The sequence below is a fragment of the Conger conger genome, chromosome 17, assembly GCF_963514075.1.
Source record: "Conger conger chromosome 17, fConCon1.1, whole genome shotgun sequence".
Taxonomy (NCBI): domain Eukaryota; kingdom Metazoa; phylum Chordata; class Actinopteri; order Anguilliformes; family Congridae; genus Conger; species Conger conger.
In genome coordinates this window covers 9,270,431-9,288,512 of record NC_083776.1, presented here as the reverse complement: position 1 = coordinate 9,288,512, position 18,082 = coordinate 9,270,431, and the positions used below count along the sequence as shown (strand labels likewise).

At 44.6% G+C, this 18,082-nt stretch overlaps 1 protein-coding gene across 1 annotated transcript in view; it reads right to left on the bottom strand.

Annotated features, from left to right (window-relative positions):
• LOC133116879 (receptor tyrosine-protein kinase erbB-4-like) overlaps nucleotides 1–18,082 on the bottom strand; it is a 235,788-nt gene that overhangs the window by 11,490 nt on the left and 206,216 nt on the right. The window lies entirely within an intron of this gene.

The following is an 18,082-nucleotide window of genomic DNA, read 5'->3' as shown; positions in this document are numbered from 1 at the left end:
TACATAAAATAAATCAGGAAAAGAAAACAGTGGCCTTTGCTTAACTAAAAGCCACCAGCTGAAGGAGACCGGGAATTCAGGACACGGGTTCCGTGAGCCAGCGGTCCCACTCGTGTTTCTGTTTACTCCCGACAGGTCACTGCCCCTTTAAATATGTATGATCACCCTGAGCAGTTTGGGAAACTTATTGATTTCTGTATCTGCCTGGTCGGTCACCTTGGTAACTCAGGAATATGTCCTCAATCCCAGCTCCCCCTGTGGGCTATGGAAAAAGGAACCCCAGCACTGTAAAACTACAGTCTACAGGAACTCACAGCAAAGCCCCGACACTCACCACAAAACAGAACGAGGTCTGCAGTAAAACACTAAACAGCGCCATAACGTAGCTTTGAAAAGCTCCCACCTGTTACAGCACTCAAAATATGAATCTCCTGTGGGTATCAGGGCATTTACGGCACGCTGTAGAACCCCGGACAATGCTAACGCCTGGCCAACAGCCTGGTACTAAGCCTGAGCAGACTTTAGCATTGCTGAGGGAGTGAGAGTTACAGTCAGTGGGATTTTGCTCATTCAAGAGTGACTCCTGTGTTCGATTAGGCACCTGCAGTCTGCCTTCGACAACAGAGCAGGAAGTGTACAACTCTGAAGAAATTAGTGTACAAGCTCTGCTGGTGGACTGCGGAGGGAAAATTAGTCTTAAATGCATTTCGGAAGATAGAGAGAGAGAACACTTTTGTCTTGGCTCTTCAGAAATAATGGGGGTTATTACTGTGAAGACTTCCAATACGATTGGGAGGGAAGAAATATCATAAAAATCAGTCAAGAAAAAAAGAAGTAACCCTTCTACGAATGCAATCCTTAAACTTTCTGAGGTACTCGGCTCCAAAAAAGGCTTAAATTCTACATGATTATAATGCAGAATTGCAACAGCTATAACATGTTTCATTTTTTAGTTTTAGCTGAATTTTGACAATGCATTGTGGAACTTGCCAAATACAATTATCGGAATTTCCCATGGTTAAATTCTAAAGTACTTTGTTTGTTTTACAGTTTTGCATACAGTAGAGCACAGTAGACCCCAAATCAACATTCTATACACGCTTCATGCAGCCTGCATTGTCTATTCACTCTCATTTTGAGCTGGTTTAATGTGCCAAAGAGAAAACCACACAGTGGTTACATTCTGCTTCAACGGTAAAACACACACTTATCATTAACACTCAGACAGTGCAGGACTTGTCTTGGGAACTATTCATGCTCAGCAAACCCCATCAATGACCTTGCGCAATCGTTAAATTAAAGTTTTCATTAAGCCCCAAAATAAAGATGTATACTATCGCTGACTGATTTTCGAAATCATAAACAGGACATGAAATGTCATAAAATGTCATTTTGATGAGAAGCATGTCATTTTAAGGTCACTTCAAATTGGCAGCCAGCTAAATCGATCCGCTGTTCATTGGTTAACGTAATAAATGTCATTTTAATTACACCTTCCAAATGACCAGTTTCAGGATAAAAAAAAAACTACTGAATGAAACTATTACAGTATTTGTTACTGTAATAACTGTAATGTTCTCTTTGGGTACAAATGAGTACATATTCCAAGCAAAAAAGGTACAAATGTGTACATCACTTTATTTCTAAGAGCGAATAATACGACTTTTTATAAAAATATATATATTTTTATTGTTTTCCCTCTGTTATTTAATTAGTTTTTTTTTCTCCGCCTTACTCCATTGTAATTTAATTTCGCATGTGTGATAATGCTCTTATGAAACTGGGTCCACTTGAGCGGAAAGGGATTTGTCAATAAAAATAAATAAATTGATCACAAAAGTGATACATTTGATTGCATACAGTATATTAAGAACACTTGCTATACCATAGAGATAATGTATGTATACTAGCTCCACCATAGAGATGTAGCCCACAGCAGCCCTCCTCCATAGAGCCTGTGGCTCTCTCTCCCCGGGCTCTGGCAGAGAGGCGGCCGTGGCTTGTGAAGGCAGAAGCTGTTAGTGAAGATCAGTGATGGTGAACAGGCCCCTCTCAGTGGCCAGTTAAGGAAGACAGCTGACCGACACGGGCCCGTTTCATTGGCCAGCGCCGCGGCCGAGCCGGATCCGCGGCTGCGGCCTGACTGACGGGGTCGGGACTGAGGTCGTCGCCGAGGCGACGGAGCCGCAGATCTCCGTGGCAACACACGACGCACGGCGAGGTGGAGCGTTGGCTCCAGCAGAGCGTGACCGTCTGGGCTGCGGTTGCCACGCACCTGACCCGTGTTCTCACTGGAGGAGCGGTCTCTGAGCTCCACCGCAACCGCATCACTCATTAACAACCAGCACAACCCCAGTGACCTATACTCTGAGCAATGAGCCGGAGAGAGCGTATCCATATGCACAAACATCTGTCTGTGTGTGTGTTTATATGTGTGTGTGTGTGTGTGTGTTTGGGTGTGTGTGTGTGTGTGTGTGTGTGCGTATGTGTTTATATGTGTGTGTGCGTATGTGTTTATATGTATGTGTTTATATGTTTGTGTGCATGTATGTGTGTGTTTATATGTGTGTGTGTGTGTTTATATGTTTGTGTGCGTGTGTGTTTATATGTGTGTGCATGTTTGTGTGTGTGTGTTTATATGTGTGTGTGCATGTTTGTGTGTTTGTGTTTATATATGTGTGTGTGTGTGTGTGTGTGTGTTTATATGTGTGTGTGTGTTTATATGTTTGTGTGCGTGTATGTGTGTGTTTATATGTGTGTTTGTGTGTGTGTTTATATGTGCATGTGTGTGTGCGTGTGTGTGTTTATATGTTTGTGTGCGTGTATGTGTGTGTTTATGTGTGTTTGTGTGTGTATGTGTTTATATGTGTATTTATGTGTGTGTTTACATGTGTGTGCATATGTGTTTACATGTGTGCATGTGCGTGTGTGTGTGTGTTGACATGTGTGTGTGTGTTTATATGTGTGTGCATGTTTGTGTGTGTGTGTTTATATGTGTGTGTGCATGTTTGTGTGTGTGTGTTTATATATGTGTGTGCATGTTTGTGTGTGTGTTTATATGTGTGTGTGCATGTTTGTGTGTGTGTTTATATGTGTGTGTGCATGTTTGTGTGTGTGTTTATATGTGTGTATGTGTGTGTGTGTCTATATGTGTGTGTGCATGTTTGTGTGTGTGTTTATATTTGTGTATGTGTGTGTGTGTCTATATGTGTGTGTGCATGTTTGTATGTGTGTGTTTATATGTGTGTATGTGTGTGTGTGTTTATATATGTGTGTGCATGTTTGTGTGTGTGTTTATATGTGTGTATGTGTGTGTGTGTCTATATGTGTGTGTGCATGTTTGTATGTGTGTGTTTATATGTGTGTGCATGTTTGTGTGTGTGTTTATATGTGTGTATGTGTGTGTGTCTATATGTGTGTGCATGTTTGTGTGTGTGTGTTTATATGTGTGTGCATGTTTGTGTGTGTGTGTGTGTGTGTTTATATGTGTGTGTGTTTATATATGTGTGTGCATGTTTGTGTGTGTGTGTGTGTGTTTATATATATGTGTGTGTGCATGTTTGTGTGTGTGTGTTTATATATATGTGTGTGTGCATGTTTGTGTGTGTGTCTATATATGTGTGTGCATGTTTGTGTGTGTGTGTTTATATATATGTGTGTGTGCATGTTTGTGTATATGAGTGATAGATGAGGAGCGGAAGCACAGATTGTGAATGAGAGAGCTTCATCATGTTCATATCCCTCCCTCACTCCCATCTCTCACTCTATCTCACTCTCTCTCACTCTCTCTCCCTCTCTCCCTCTCTCTCTCACTCTCTCACTCTCTCTCACTCTCTCTCTCTCTCTCTCTCTCACTCTCACTCTCACTCTCTCTCACTCTCACCCTCCCCCTACCCCTCTCTCTCTCCCTCACTCACCCCCACCTCCTCCGTCTCCCCCTCTCTCTCCCTCTCACTCTCACCCTCTTCCTCTAACTTTCTCCCTCTCCCTCTCCCCCACCCCTCTCTCTCTCCCTCACTCTCACCCCTCTCCCTCTCCCCCACCCCTCTCTCTCTCCCTCACTCTCACCCTCTCCCTCTCCCTCTCCCCCACCCCTCTCCCTCTCCCCCACCCCTCTCCCTCTCTCTCTCCCTCACTCTCACCCCCTCCCTCTCTCTTCTCCGCGCCGCTTGCTGTGACAGGTGCTTGAGTGACAGCCCCAAGTCATCTTCACTTATGCAGCCTCAGGGAAACATGCTGGGAGTACAGACAGATGACGCAAAGAGACACAAAAAAGGCATGCGCACACACACACACACACACACACACACACAGAAACAAATAATTTTGTCACAATCAGCACGACAGAAGCTGGAACACAAATACTAAATGTGCACACAAAGCATGCACACACACACACACACACACACACACACACACACACAACAAATGGCAGATTTTCTGAAGATACTGTGAATGGCAAATTCTGGTGACACTGCATAAACAGCATAGAATATCTACACTACTGGAATCTAGCAGTGCTGGCAGGCTGTTCTCTCCTCTGGCAGACTTTGAGACACCATGAACAGGGCTCTGCACTGCGGCTGTGAGCTCACTGAACCCTGAACACATCCTGTACAGTTTGGCTGTGAGCTCACTGAACCCTGAACACATCCTGCAGTTTGCCTGTGAGCTCACTGAACCCTGAACACACCCTGCACTGCAGATGTGATCTCACTGAACCCTGAACACACCCTGCACTGCAGATGTGATCTCACTGAACCCTGAACACATCCTCTACAGTGGCTGTGAGCTCACTGAACCCTGAACACACCCTGCACCATGGCTGTGAGCTTACTGAACCCTGAACACAGCCTGTACTGCAGCTGTGAGCTCACTGAACCATGAACACATCCTGTACAGTGGGTGTGAGCTCACTGAACCCTGAACACATCCTGCAGTTTGCCTGTGAGCTCACTGAACCCTGAACATATCCTGTACAGTGGCTGTGAGCTCACAGAACCATGAACACATCCTGTACAGTGGGTGTGAGCTCACTGAATCCTGAACACATCCTGCAGTTTGCCTGTGAGCTCACTGAACCCTGAACATATCCTGTACAGTGGCTGTGAGCTCACAGAACCCTGAACACACCCTGTACTGCAGCCGTGAGCTCACTAAAGCCTGAACACAAGCACATATATATACACACATTCATCAGCCTCCCATTCTTTCCCCAACTGAAACTGAAATCTAGGGAGAGCGGAGAGCTGGGTGTAACAATTTAAAAATCAGTCTCTAACAGCCAACTTGTGCTCTCAGCAAGTCAAGCAAAACATTTCTCTGGGGCTCATTTTCAAACAGTGAGAGAGTTTTCCCACTCTGCTACTTTGTTATGTATTGGCATTATCTACTCTATTCACTTCACACCAGTAAATGATGTTGAGCTGATTTAAGAGCGAGAGAGAGAGTGAACAGAGTTTACTGCATCCGCTTCATCGCAAGCCTTGGCAGCCATGCCACTATCATACCCAGCTAAATCACACAACAGCTTGTTATCAGACATCAGACTGAGCGACTAAACACTCCCTTACGCAGAAACACCGATACAAGTACTGATGACTGCACATTGCCCCCCGAGGGAATTAACACAAGTCCGACTGACCTGACCTCGACCCCGTTTCACAGAGAGGGACCCGGCAAGCCGAAACAGCTGCCGTCTGCGAGATCCCTCACGACAACTGTGATCCTGCCGACCACAGCCGCACTGCAGCGGAGGACTCTGGGAGTTGGGGGACAACAGTCGTCTCTCTTTCCATTGCGTGACGCCCCCTTCCCTCTCCCCCAACAGGTGTGGGCCCACACTGAGAAAGGCACTGAGTAGAAAGCGGGGGAAAGAGACTTTGAGGGGCGAGGTGTGCCCATCTTGGGACTAGCGGTCAGGTGGGCCAGCAGGGACTGGGTACGCCTCTCCCCTCCAAGGTGAGTTCCTGTCGACCCAACTGTGTCCGCCACTTCATTACCGACACCCCTGGGGCACGCCGGCACACTGTGCGACGATAGCAGCCCTGTCCTACATTATCTTTGAACCCGTAACCCCCTGGGTCAGGAGCCGTGAGCGCTACCCCTGCTGCTCCTGAACGCCGTGATAATGTGGGACCAGCTGGAGCCGGCTTGGCAAGAGTTTGAGCATTCAGCACGGAAATGCTCTTTGGGGAGCGCAATAATCACCCCATGATAAAAACGAGGAAAATCAGGATGTTAAACGCTCTTTATTTTTACAGAACATTCAACGGGAATATAAAAGCATAATTATCGTTATCGTAAGCGCAGCCATAATGTCACCATTTGGAAGTGGAATAATAAAAGTTTAATATTTGAGATTCGTGGAATTAAAACTGTGCTATTTGGAGCTGGAGTGTAGGCTGATGGCACGCTAAGGGATGGGATTGTGAAATGCCTGCCAGATTTCACCCATACACTTTAAAAACACACAAATATACCTCCTAATCCTTGACAAAAAGATGCACAGAGTTAAACTGAAGGGCTAGTAACCCCCGCCCCCACCACCACCACCACCAACACCTGCTCTGCTCAAACTTGTGATTGATGTGGACACTTATTTGAACAGGGCACTGCACAAACAACAGGAGAACCTATGGGATGAGGACTAGGGTATATGTTGGACGCAGATGGACGCACAGCGCTAAGCATATTAACAAATCAATAGCAGGAAACAGATGCGCCTTTGAGTTTTTCTTCACAAATAATGATTGTACTGTATACCCCAGTAGGCCTCCAATGTACTTTACAGACCAGTCGTTGATTGTTAAATGGTGGTTAGCAATACGCGGCTACTCCGCGTGTTAGCGCCCTTGGCAGAGCTCCAGTGTTTGCGGAGCTAACGTCTCCCGCAGCCCTGCGGCGGAGGCAATGTTTGTGCTCAGACTCTGGAGAGCAATCATCTCCGAGCCGAGAGCGGCTCACTGCACACAGGCACGCCGCTGGGGTCCGGCTCCCGCGCACTTCAGCAACTTTACTGCGGGAACCAATCAATTACCGCCTCGTTTCAGCCGCGCCGCGTTTAACCGCGCGCTAACGCGCCGTGAAAGTCGGGAGCGTGTAGCCGCGAAGGCCTCTCTTCCCGGTCGGGGGGTGTAGTTACGAGGAGAGGCGAGGCTGGTGTTATCCACCTGTGCATTGCCTGCGTGCCCCAGGAAACCAGTTCTCCTGCACTCCGGCCTCGTATTAAAATGCTTCAGATTTTTATTTGTCTGAAGAAAAACACAGTTTAATTTGCATTTTGCATAAAACATTTTTTTACAATTCGATGTGGAATTAAATACAGACGACTGTACATACAGTATGTGCAATGTGTATGACTGCCTATGACATGCAAGTTTCCGCTGAGGAGAGAGCAGCTGCCTTATTGCCTTTTCTGCTTTATTGCATACACACACACACACCACTGTGAGAAAGCTCACAAAGCATAATCCAGGCCTCTTGTGCAAACCTGCTCTCAACTCATATAATGGGGATATCATAACACATAATAAAGCCATTAAGGTTCACAGCAAAGTGCACTGCAGTTTACACTGCGCTGGCATTCAGCCTAGAAAGCCTGACCAGGTTACAGCATGAAGCACACCTGCACCCTGCCTATTGATAATTACCTACAATGCGTTTTTCCGTTTTTCGGGCTGTTCTCGGTGGGAGCGTGAAGCACGGTGTTGTTACATTACAAACGCGGAGAGCACTCAAAGCATCCATTGTGGCAGAAGGGCGGGTGGGCAGGCAAAGGGGAGAGAGTCTACTGTACGTGTGAGCAGAGACCTGACATTTTCCAGTTGTGGTTATCGTGCCCGTACCGTGCCCGTGCTCTGGGTTGGGGATGGGGTGGGCTGGGCTGGGCTAGGCTGGGCTAGGCTGGGCTAGGGGAGGGGTGTGTGGCTTGAGTGAGTGGCCTCAGTGCCCCCATTTCATTGAATCCTTAAAAATGTCACAGCCGAGCACTCAAATGTTACCTGGCATGGAATTTCCCTGAGCAAATGTCAATAATTCCTGAGGTTTGGAAGAGGTCAATGATATTTTAAAATGGGAAAGATCATTCTCTTCACACTCCCCTTTTCTCTCTCTCTCTATCTATCTCTCTTCTCATCCTCAGGAGCACTCTTCAGTCTCTCTCTCCTCCCGTATGGGGGTAAAGGGAGAGCAAAGCAATCATACAGTGCTTTAGGCTTCATCCAGGTACAGGGCCTCGGTCCAGGCCGGAGTGTAAAGCCGATCCAGTCAGAGAAGTGTGTGGATCGGCTGCCGCTCAAGCACTGCGTCCTCCCCGCCTCACATATAAACCCATATACTCCCAATAGAGCAGCAGAAAAAGCAGCACTGGATGTACTTCAGCCAGGCTGCTGAAGAGAGGAACAGATTTGTGATCACTAGCCAGGATAAACAGTATGGGAACACCAAAGGGGTCCTACAACACCTGGGTAAATTCAACGGTGATAAACCTGAAAAAGTAAAGACAGCTGGAAAAATCAGAGCCTTCACAGTTAAACATCTGCCCCGTTCATTAAATGCATTTAGCGCAGAGCTATGTGTGCCCTACTGCAGCTTGCCTTATTTTCGGGGGGTTGGTTACTGCTGCAATTACTCAGGGAATGATTATTTTCATAGTCAAACTCTGAATATACTCCAAATGACATATTTAATATGCTCTGAAATGCCATTACATGCATGTAGGCACACACACAAGTTAATGCTTGTAGAAAATGGCCACAATCATGATTATTTAATTCATATCGGGCACATACAGTATGTTGGCACAGCCCTTACATGGAGCTGCCCTGCTCTTTGTACGGAAGATGTCGGGGTAATTAGCTGGACAGCCAGAATTGCTGAAAACAGTAAATGGACCGCTAAGAAGCCACAGGCAGGGACAGAGTGATTTAGAGTAAGGGGCGACTTTATGACTTTACTGGAAATTGCTCACTTTACCCAGCCGGTCTCGAGGGGAAGACACGCAAGCCTAGCAGGGCAGAGACTGGATAAAATGTTCAGACAGAGAGAGATCAGCCGGTCTTTACCAATAAGCCCCATCAGGTGTTTAAGCTGCGGCCACAACAGGGGAGCAGGAGTCACACAGGCCGCACAGTAAATCAGTCCTACTGTTCAGGCCTCTCTCTGCAGAAATCATCTCCACAGTATTGGCCCGGATTCAATCAACATTTGTCCTAAGCCTTGACAACCGTTTTTAAAATTCACAAGCACATTTGGCGTGTTCATCCATCATCAAAATTGGCTCGATAAACTGCGCGTGCATAGACAAATACAAATGCTTGCATTTATTTGTAAGTCAAATTTAAGGACAAATGTTGATTGAATCCAGGCCTTTGTCTCTTGATATGAAAACAGTAGAAGAAAGGCTTAAGGGTGTTTTATGATGATAACAGGCCACTGTTATCTAGGTCCATAATTATATCTACTGTCTACAGAGAATCCAGCCCCATGTCAGGCCTGGTGCTCATCCCCCCAATGGTCCTGTCTACGTGACCTGGCAAGCTATTGCATGCATTAAAGCCTATGAAAAACTGTTTGCTTATATCGCTGTGAAATAGACATTTATTCAACTGCCATCACAGCTGTTCCTGCCTTCCTTTCACATATGTTTAAGGAAACATTAGAAAAAAAACTGTATGACCAGATTACATTACACTTTAAAAAAAAGAGCATTTTAAAGCCTTACTACTCATCTGTGGCGATTAACAACAATCGGATAGATAAATGTACCCATCACAATTAAAGTACTGATCATAAGATCTTTCTTTGTAGCAGCTGCTGGTTTACAGTTATGGCTGCTTGATATTGCAAAAATATTTTGAATGGGAGCTGGGTCTGGGGAGTGGGAGTAACAGGAAGAGTTTTTATTTTTTTGTTCTACTGTCTGACTGCTTGCACTGGTCATTTCCACTGGTCTTTGATAATCAGATGTTTTGCACTCTGATGCTGCAATTATCCTGTGTTGAGATGTTGGAATATCTTTGTTTGAAGACAACAACAAAGTAATCTAATCTAACTGAGCGGGGCTAGAGGATGTACAATCACAACTAATTAGCGAATGTTGATTCCTGCAGCATAAACCTGTCAAAAGACATAGAGGAAGCCATCCCTATCTCCTGGAGCCCCCTGCCAGCCACAGAGTGCACTGCAACAAAGATGAGTGCAGTAGGATGGACTATTCCCAGTGGGCTTTGGCTGCAATATAGAATACATGAATTATAAAACCACTTTCTCTAATTAACGGCACAGGCCAAAAGTGTTCTCCTGGAGCCGGGCTGGGGGTAGGGGGTGGTAGGGCATCAATGAGAACATATCTTTGATCTCAGATTGGGCATGGAAGAGGCATTCTTTCCATCTGACAGCAGGGCATGATGTAGGCACTTGCCATTATTAATTTAGCTGGCACCACAAGAAAGTGATTCAGATTAAGCACCATGCAAAGGATAGAGTGGCAATGCCCACGTGGACTTTGATCCTGCAACCAAATGGAGCTAGGCTTGAATATTCTGAAATACAAGCCTAGATCCACTAAAGTGACAGTGAATCACAGGAACAAGGATCAAATTTCCCATATGTACTCAGAAAGTACAGTCATTTTCTATTTGGGTACAAATGAGTTTGTTTTCCAAGCAAACAAGGTACAAATTAAGTAGACACTCAGTGAGCACTTTATTAGGTATGTATTAGTCTTCTGCTGCTGTAGCCCATCCACTTAGAGGTTTGACGTGTTTTGTTCAGAGATGCTCTTCTGCATACCACGGTTGTGATGAGTGGTTATTTGGGTTACTGTCATCTTCCTGTTAGCTTTTCCTCTGACTTCTCTCATTAACAACATGTTTCTGCCACAGAACTGCTGCTCACTGGATGTTCTTTGTTTTTCTCACCATTCTCTCCAAACTCAAGAGGCTGTTCTGTGTGAAAATGCCAGGAGATCAGCAGTTTCTGAGATACTCAAACAATCCTGTCTGGCACCAACAATCATTCCACGGTCAAAGTCACTTAGATCACATTTCTTTCCCATTCTGACATTTGGTCTGAAAAACAGCTGAACCTCTTGACCATGTCTGCATGCTTTTATGCATTTTGTTGTTGCCACATGATTGGCTGATGAAATATTTGCATTAACAAGATGGTGTAGAGGTTTATCTAATAAATTTCTCACTGAGTGTAAATTGCTGGCTAGGGGTACACATGTATATACGTATAGGTTTCTGCCCCAGCAACAAGCATTCGTACGTTTTTCGGCACTTTTCATACATTTCTGAGAGTGTAATCAGTATATTACAAGAGCTACAGGATTCTCAAAGAGGGGGACCCCTGGAGACACTGAGACACTGGATTCTGACAGAAATAACTGTGCATGCGACAGAAGACAGACACATTGTTTTTTTAATATAAACGGAACAATAACCTTTAACCTGGTGGATTATTAATGATACAGGAGAGGACTGTGAAGAGAGCGGGTAGCCGCCGGCATTTGTGTGTTTGAGTCAGTTTATCCTCAGAGCAGCAGCAGTACAGGGAGGGAGGACAGCACACAGACACACAGACACATACTGATCCACAGACACATGTACACAGACATATATACAGACATACTGATCCACAGACACATGTACACATACATATATACAGACATACTGATCCACAGATACATGTACACCTACATATATACAGACATACTGATCCACAGATACATGTACACCTACATATATACAGACACATACTGATCCACAGACACATGTACACAGACATATATACAGACATACTGATCCACAGACACATGTACACATACATATATACAGACATACTGATCCACAGATACATGCACACATACATATATACAGACATACTGATCCACAGATACATGCACACCTACATATATACAGTCATACATACTGATCCACAGACACATGCACACATACATATGTACAGACATACTGATCAACAGATACATGCACACATACATATATACAGACATACTGATCCACAGATACATGGACACATACATATATACAGACATACTGATCCACAGATACATGCACACATACACACACAGACAGATATACTTTGTGCTGCTGCATCTAGCTATATGTGAAGGAACAAATAAAGAAAGAAAATAGAAAGAAAGAAAAAAGAAATGACAGCAGTAACAGAAAGGTATGACATCATATAGATATGTATGTCAATAGAAATAAAAAAACATTTTTGCTTAACCTTTTACGAGTACAAGGAGGTTACAAGGAGGCAATCAGCAAGTGGCAGCAACTAGATTAGAGCAGGAGGGTCTGAAATGAACCACACAGATACGTTTATCTCACACTTCACAGCTGGGCTCCAGTCCTGGTGGCCACAGATTTCCACACTGTAGTTATCATTCAGTCAGCCTGTCATATGTGAACACTTTCTCTGTATTTAAACACGCTAGAGATTACTCACACGTATGTGTTAAATTTAAATATGTGTGTGTTCATATCTATAGTATATAATCCAATATATGATGTCTATATGCAGCGCTGAAGAAAAAATCAGTTTCCCCCCGCCCTTCCCAACTAATGCATTATTTTTTATATCACATTCTCATCACATCTTAGTATAGAGAAAAAGCAATGCAATCTAGAAAATAACACATAAAGTTACACTTTTTCCATTATCTACCCAATAAAAATATCATTGGATATTTAATATCCCTGCAGAAATAGGTAAGTGCCCCGCCCCAGCTCGGCAACAATCGCCTTTAGCAGCAATAACTAACTGCATGTATCCTGAACATGTTGACTCTCACACAATCTTTGAGGAATCCTGAACCACTCCTCCCTATAGAATCGTTTCAAGTGTGTCCAGTCTTTTCCACCCATCTCAACAGGCTTTTAGCTCTTCACAAAATCCCGCTCCATCTTACTTTGGCACAAGGTGAACTGCATTGTGGACTCACTCATTGGCTCAATGTCCAGCTTAATGTCCACCACTATATTTCACCATAGACCTTATCAGCGGGGTTCCCCCAAGCTAATTCTCCCACTGAACTGAACAGGAAAATTATCATGAACGAATCCCGCTGTGTGGAAAAACCCTCAGCTCCATCATCCTGTCCAAACAAATCCAAGTGTTCACCGACCAATAACTGCCCCAAAATATAATGGAGTAATAATGATAATGATGTAATACCTCCCTGAGCCTCTATTACAGGGATGATCGCTGCAGGTAATTGAAAATGGTGGGGGGCTTATCGCTCTAAGCCAGCCCCCATCAGTTCCTATTGAGCTCTCACTGGCTGACAGTGAACAGGCAAATTCGAACCTACAGCCGTGATGAAGGCCGAGAGAACAATGACCACTATAAGGGGGTCTGTGAAACTTATTTTTGCCTTGAAACAGTGTCTGTAATTTCCGTCTGCCGTTAAACTTTAAACTTAAACATTTGGGAATCTATTCAGCCTATTAGCACACATGTAGGTGTACTACAAAACAATGCCACACAACGGTATTTAAAAGGTGTGATATTCATGGTTTCTCAAGGAAAACAAAGTCCATTCTAATTCTAGCATCAATAAGGCTGAATGCTCTGATTGGATCCAGCACAGCAGAAGCTTTTGTCTGACCGTTTGTCATGATGCGAGCCCGCAGATTCATCATCATTAGCCAGCGGGCCCCAACTTGACGCACGCCATTTTGGTTGCGACCAAATGACAGCAGTGGAGTGGGCAGCAGAGCTTTATGCTCCCTGCGCTGATGAGTTGTGAACTTATTGCTTATTAACTGAACTCAACAGCGCTAAGTGCTATTTAATTTGATTCAATCTGCAGCTCAGTGAGAGAGCAGCAGTAAAAGGGTTCTCTACCTGAGCTCGCTTGGCACCGCTTGCATGGCGGTTGGAAGGCAGTTTTAGTGATCTGATTATGCGAGTGGGGTATCTGGGCTGAATTTGGAGGAGCTGACCGGCAGAGATTCACCTGTAACCCGCCGGAGCTCTGGGAAATCTCCGAGCATTACCGGGAATTAAAGAGCACTTCGCTTCTTAGCACACACTGGGTCACGATGACAATGATGCAGAAAAGAAGAACATTATTGTTGTTGTTAGTATTATTATTATGTATGGATTTGGATAGCTTAACTGAAGATATCTGGGAGTAGTAGAGGCACAGAAGACTACCCTGCTGTAAAATCCAGCAAGGATGACCAGCTCAAAAATTGGTCAACCAGCTAATGCTGGAAGCTTGTCTGAGCTGTTTTTTTCAACTGGGTCACCAAATCAGCACCCGCCTTCTGCCTGTGTATGTCAGTCTGTGGTTTGAGTGGCACAAATCCACAGTCATAAATCCATACAGAAACCCTATGTCCATATGCAATCTTTTCTTTTATCCGCAGTGTCCACTGAGGGGATACGTTGTAGCTATAGTTATCATATAGTTGAAATGCTTCAAAATAAAAAACGCTGTCGTAGAATAATTACAGGTATGTTCAGAAATCCCATATTGATGCCACCTTTCAGATAGGTCTTTCTTTGGAGCAAAGTTATGAATATAATATGATACAATGATGATGATATGATGAGATATAATCCTCAGCAGGTTTTCTGGATGCACAGGCAGGACAGCAGGAAAAGAGAGAGGGGGAAAAGGATATGGGAAGGAGCAAGACAGTACAAGAGTAAGAAAAAAGATGGGGAGAAGGGGAAAAAGGAGGATGAAGGTAGAGATAGAAAGGGATGGTGAGAAGTAAAATAAGGGAAAGAGAGAGGGGGGAAGGAGAGAGAGAGCTTGCGATGTTGGGAAAGCGGAAGAGTTGGTGCACAGGACCGTGGTATTGCCTAATGAGGTGGAGAGCAATGTTTGCTCACAGATGGAGGCGGATTTGCAGAGGGAAATGACCCAGTCACTGCTCTAAGCTTCTCCGCTTGAGATTTCTTGTACTTTCTATTGTCTTTTTGAGGAAAGCGCTAATTATACGTGAAGAAAAGAGAATGAGTCAGAAGTAGAAGGGAAACCCTTTTGTTCTTAACTTTACTGACCAAGCAGTTATTATATCTGATGACTGACAATTTAGGGGGGTTAGTCGTTGACTTTGCAACACTGAGAACTGCACATCATTGCTTCCAATGTGAATCATTATACAGAGCATTTGGATATGGCTGGAGTTGCAAGTTCAACGAATCGCACACACACACGCAACACACGCAACACAGACTACAAGGCATACAGTATCAGCAGACTGAGCCGCATGATAAAATGCATTCTCCCTATAACCTCAAGATCAGATCCCCCCCATTTGATCCTTATGCTATACTCATTCCAACAGTACTTCTCCCGGACGTTGGATCATACCATAATGCACCATATAAATACAATTCATGAATCAACAAAATTCACTCAGCTACAGCTAAGTTTCCATCCAAATGTTAAGCAAATTTCCGAAGTCAGCAAAAAAAAATTTGAATCAGAGCGTGTTTCCATCAACTCCTGCTTTGTGAATCCTCTGAAGAGGGCACGACAAGATTACGTAATGAAAAGACTGCCAGCCGGTGCCAGCCAGAGGTCTGGGGGAGGGTCTGTGGGCCAGCTGCCCAGTTTCATTGGTTTCCATTACCCTTTTTCGCATCTTCTCTCTATCAATATGCCAACTTTTCCTCCTCAGCCAAGCGTGAAAATCTTTTTGGGACATTTCCTTTTTTTTTTTTTTTGGCGTTTCCATTGTAGTTCTCTTAAGAGCAAATTCAAATTTTGAATACAAACAGTTCGATGGAAACCCCACATATGAAGCAAAAAAAATAACTTGGGTAGCCTACAGATGTCAATTTAATTAATGCTATTGCCTCACTTTATAGACTACTCCATAGTGATTTTTGACAGCAACAGCAAGCCAAGTGATGTGATGCAGAAGCAAATGGAAGTTTTGACTAGGGCTTGTTGGGTCACTTGTCACCAACCACTCGTTTTGTAGGACAAAACGCTTCCCTATTCCTAATTCTTTCTGTGCTGTACTCAGGCCGGTATTAGCTCACTAAGCTGTACCCAGTGCAGGTTTACCTCACACAAGGGAAGTTTAGCTCACTGCGCTTTGGATGTTCGGATGCACAGATTATTAAAATTCCCACCCTGTAGGCATGCATAATTAATTGATTAATTTGCTCATTAAAGCAAGTCCCAACAGGAATTATTCCATTAACTATCCAATTCTGCAATGGTCTGTCAACGAGAGGAATGAACCCGGAGTAGCAGAGACAGAGATAAGGCCTCCTTGCTTGGCAGCGAAGGGTAATTGAACAAACCTCCTGCTAATTCCCGTCACGGCAGGGGGCTGATTTCAGGAGGCCGTCGCAGAGACTGTCAATTGTCACAGCGTTCGCTTGGACTGTCAATCACCGCGGCTGTCGTTTCCTCAAGCACAGATGAAACCGGGCATCTTACACCGTGAGCACTCGCCCATGGCCTGGCATCTTCACCCTAACAGTCCGACACGTTGATCATTCTTTCTTATTTTAAAGTTACGGATGTGGATTTCAGCAATGTAAAACTCTGTAAACCTACATATACGTCTTCCAAATGACGATATGGTTCAGGCCACCTTACCTTACCGTATAATATACTGCATGCAACATCAACATGGTAGAAAAATGTACATTGTCCCTGCCTGTTACAATGTCACTCACAGAGTGCACTGTGACCCCTTCTCTGTAAGCTCACAGGGCGTACTGTGATCCCATCTCTGTAACGTCACACTGTGTACCGAGATCCCGTCTCTGTAACCTCTGTGATGGAATGCATGGGGGCTCGTGGGGTGCCAGTGTCAGGTGGGAGGATCCACTCCAGGCAGTGAGAGCTTGATTAATGAGAGCTATTAGAGTATTGCCCCTGTCCACTCAGTGATGAAGAGGCACTGCTCCTCTCTCACTACCAACCAATCAATTAGCAGAAGACCAGTCAGGTGCTCTGAGGCAGCACACACACACACACACGCGCACACACAGAGGCATGCACACTGACACACACACGATCTCTCTGTCTCATTACATTAATGACATTTGGCAGACACTCTTATCCAGAGCGACATACAGTTGATTAGACTACGCAGGAGACAATCCTCCCCTGGAGGACGTTTAAACTCTCTCTCTCTCTCTCTCTCTCTCTCTCTCTCACACAGGTACAGATACTCATGCATACACACACACACACACACCTATGAAGAGTCCCCCTTATCTGTAAGAGTAACACAGAGAGAGAAGGCCATACAAGGAGAAAATAATGAAGCAGCCATTTAATGAGACCCCCTTCCCCCATGGCATGCAGAGTTTACCCCCACATTCCTCCTTCAGCTGTGCCTGATTGGAGCAGGGTGTGCAAAGGGCGGGGCCCGTGTGCCGCTGAGACAGAAAATAATTGACTGCAGCAGGGAAATATGTTCAGCAAACAGTTCAGCTCAGTTCACATAAGCATCAGCAGATCTGCTCACCGGGTATACAACGGTCATGACAATTACACCAGACAAGCGCCTGACCAGATTCCTGGCATGCACGGCGCTTTGTCGCCAGTAGTTTGGCCCACGATGGATCTCACAGCCTGTGACTGAAGTTTCACGATAGATACCGCATTACAATTCCCCATTTACATTTGTATATGCTGTTCTGGTGTTTGTGTCTAGAATTAGGCATTTCTAAATATGTATTACTACAATATGCTATTAATAAGTATATGCCATTTGTGTTAGTTAACTTAAACTATTCTGTAAATAACCGTTGTTATTGTTGATGTGTGTGTGTGTGTGTGTGTGTGTGTGTGTGTGTGTGTCTGTGAGAGAGTGTGTGTGTGTGTGTGTGTGTGTGTGTGTGTACAAATGTGAACATGTGCATGTGTAATCCTATCATTATTCAATCCATAAGCGTTAAGTCGGAATACTTCTGAAGAACACTGCCACCGATCCACCCAAATAATATTTTCATCTAGCAGATTAAATAAATGTAATTCCCTGAGGTAAGCAGCAGACTATTCTTCCCGAGGCCCAGAGCCACTTTCTCCATCGGTCTCCATCAGCTCTGCATAAGCCTCCGC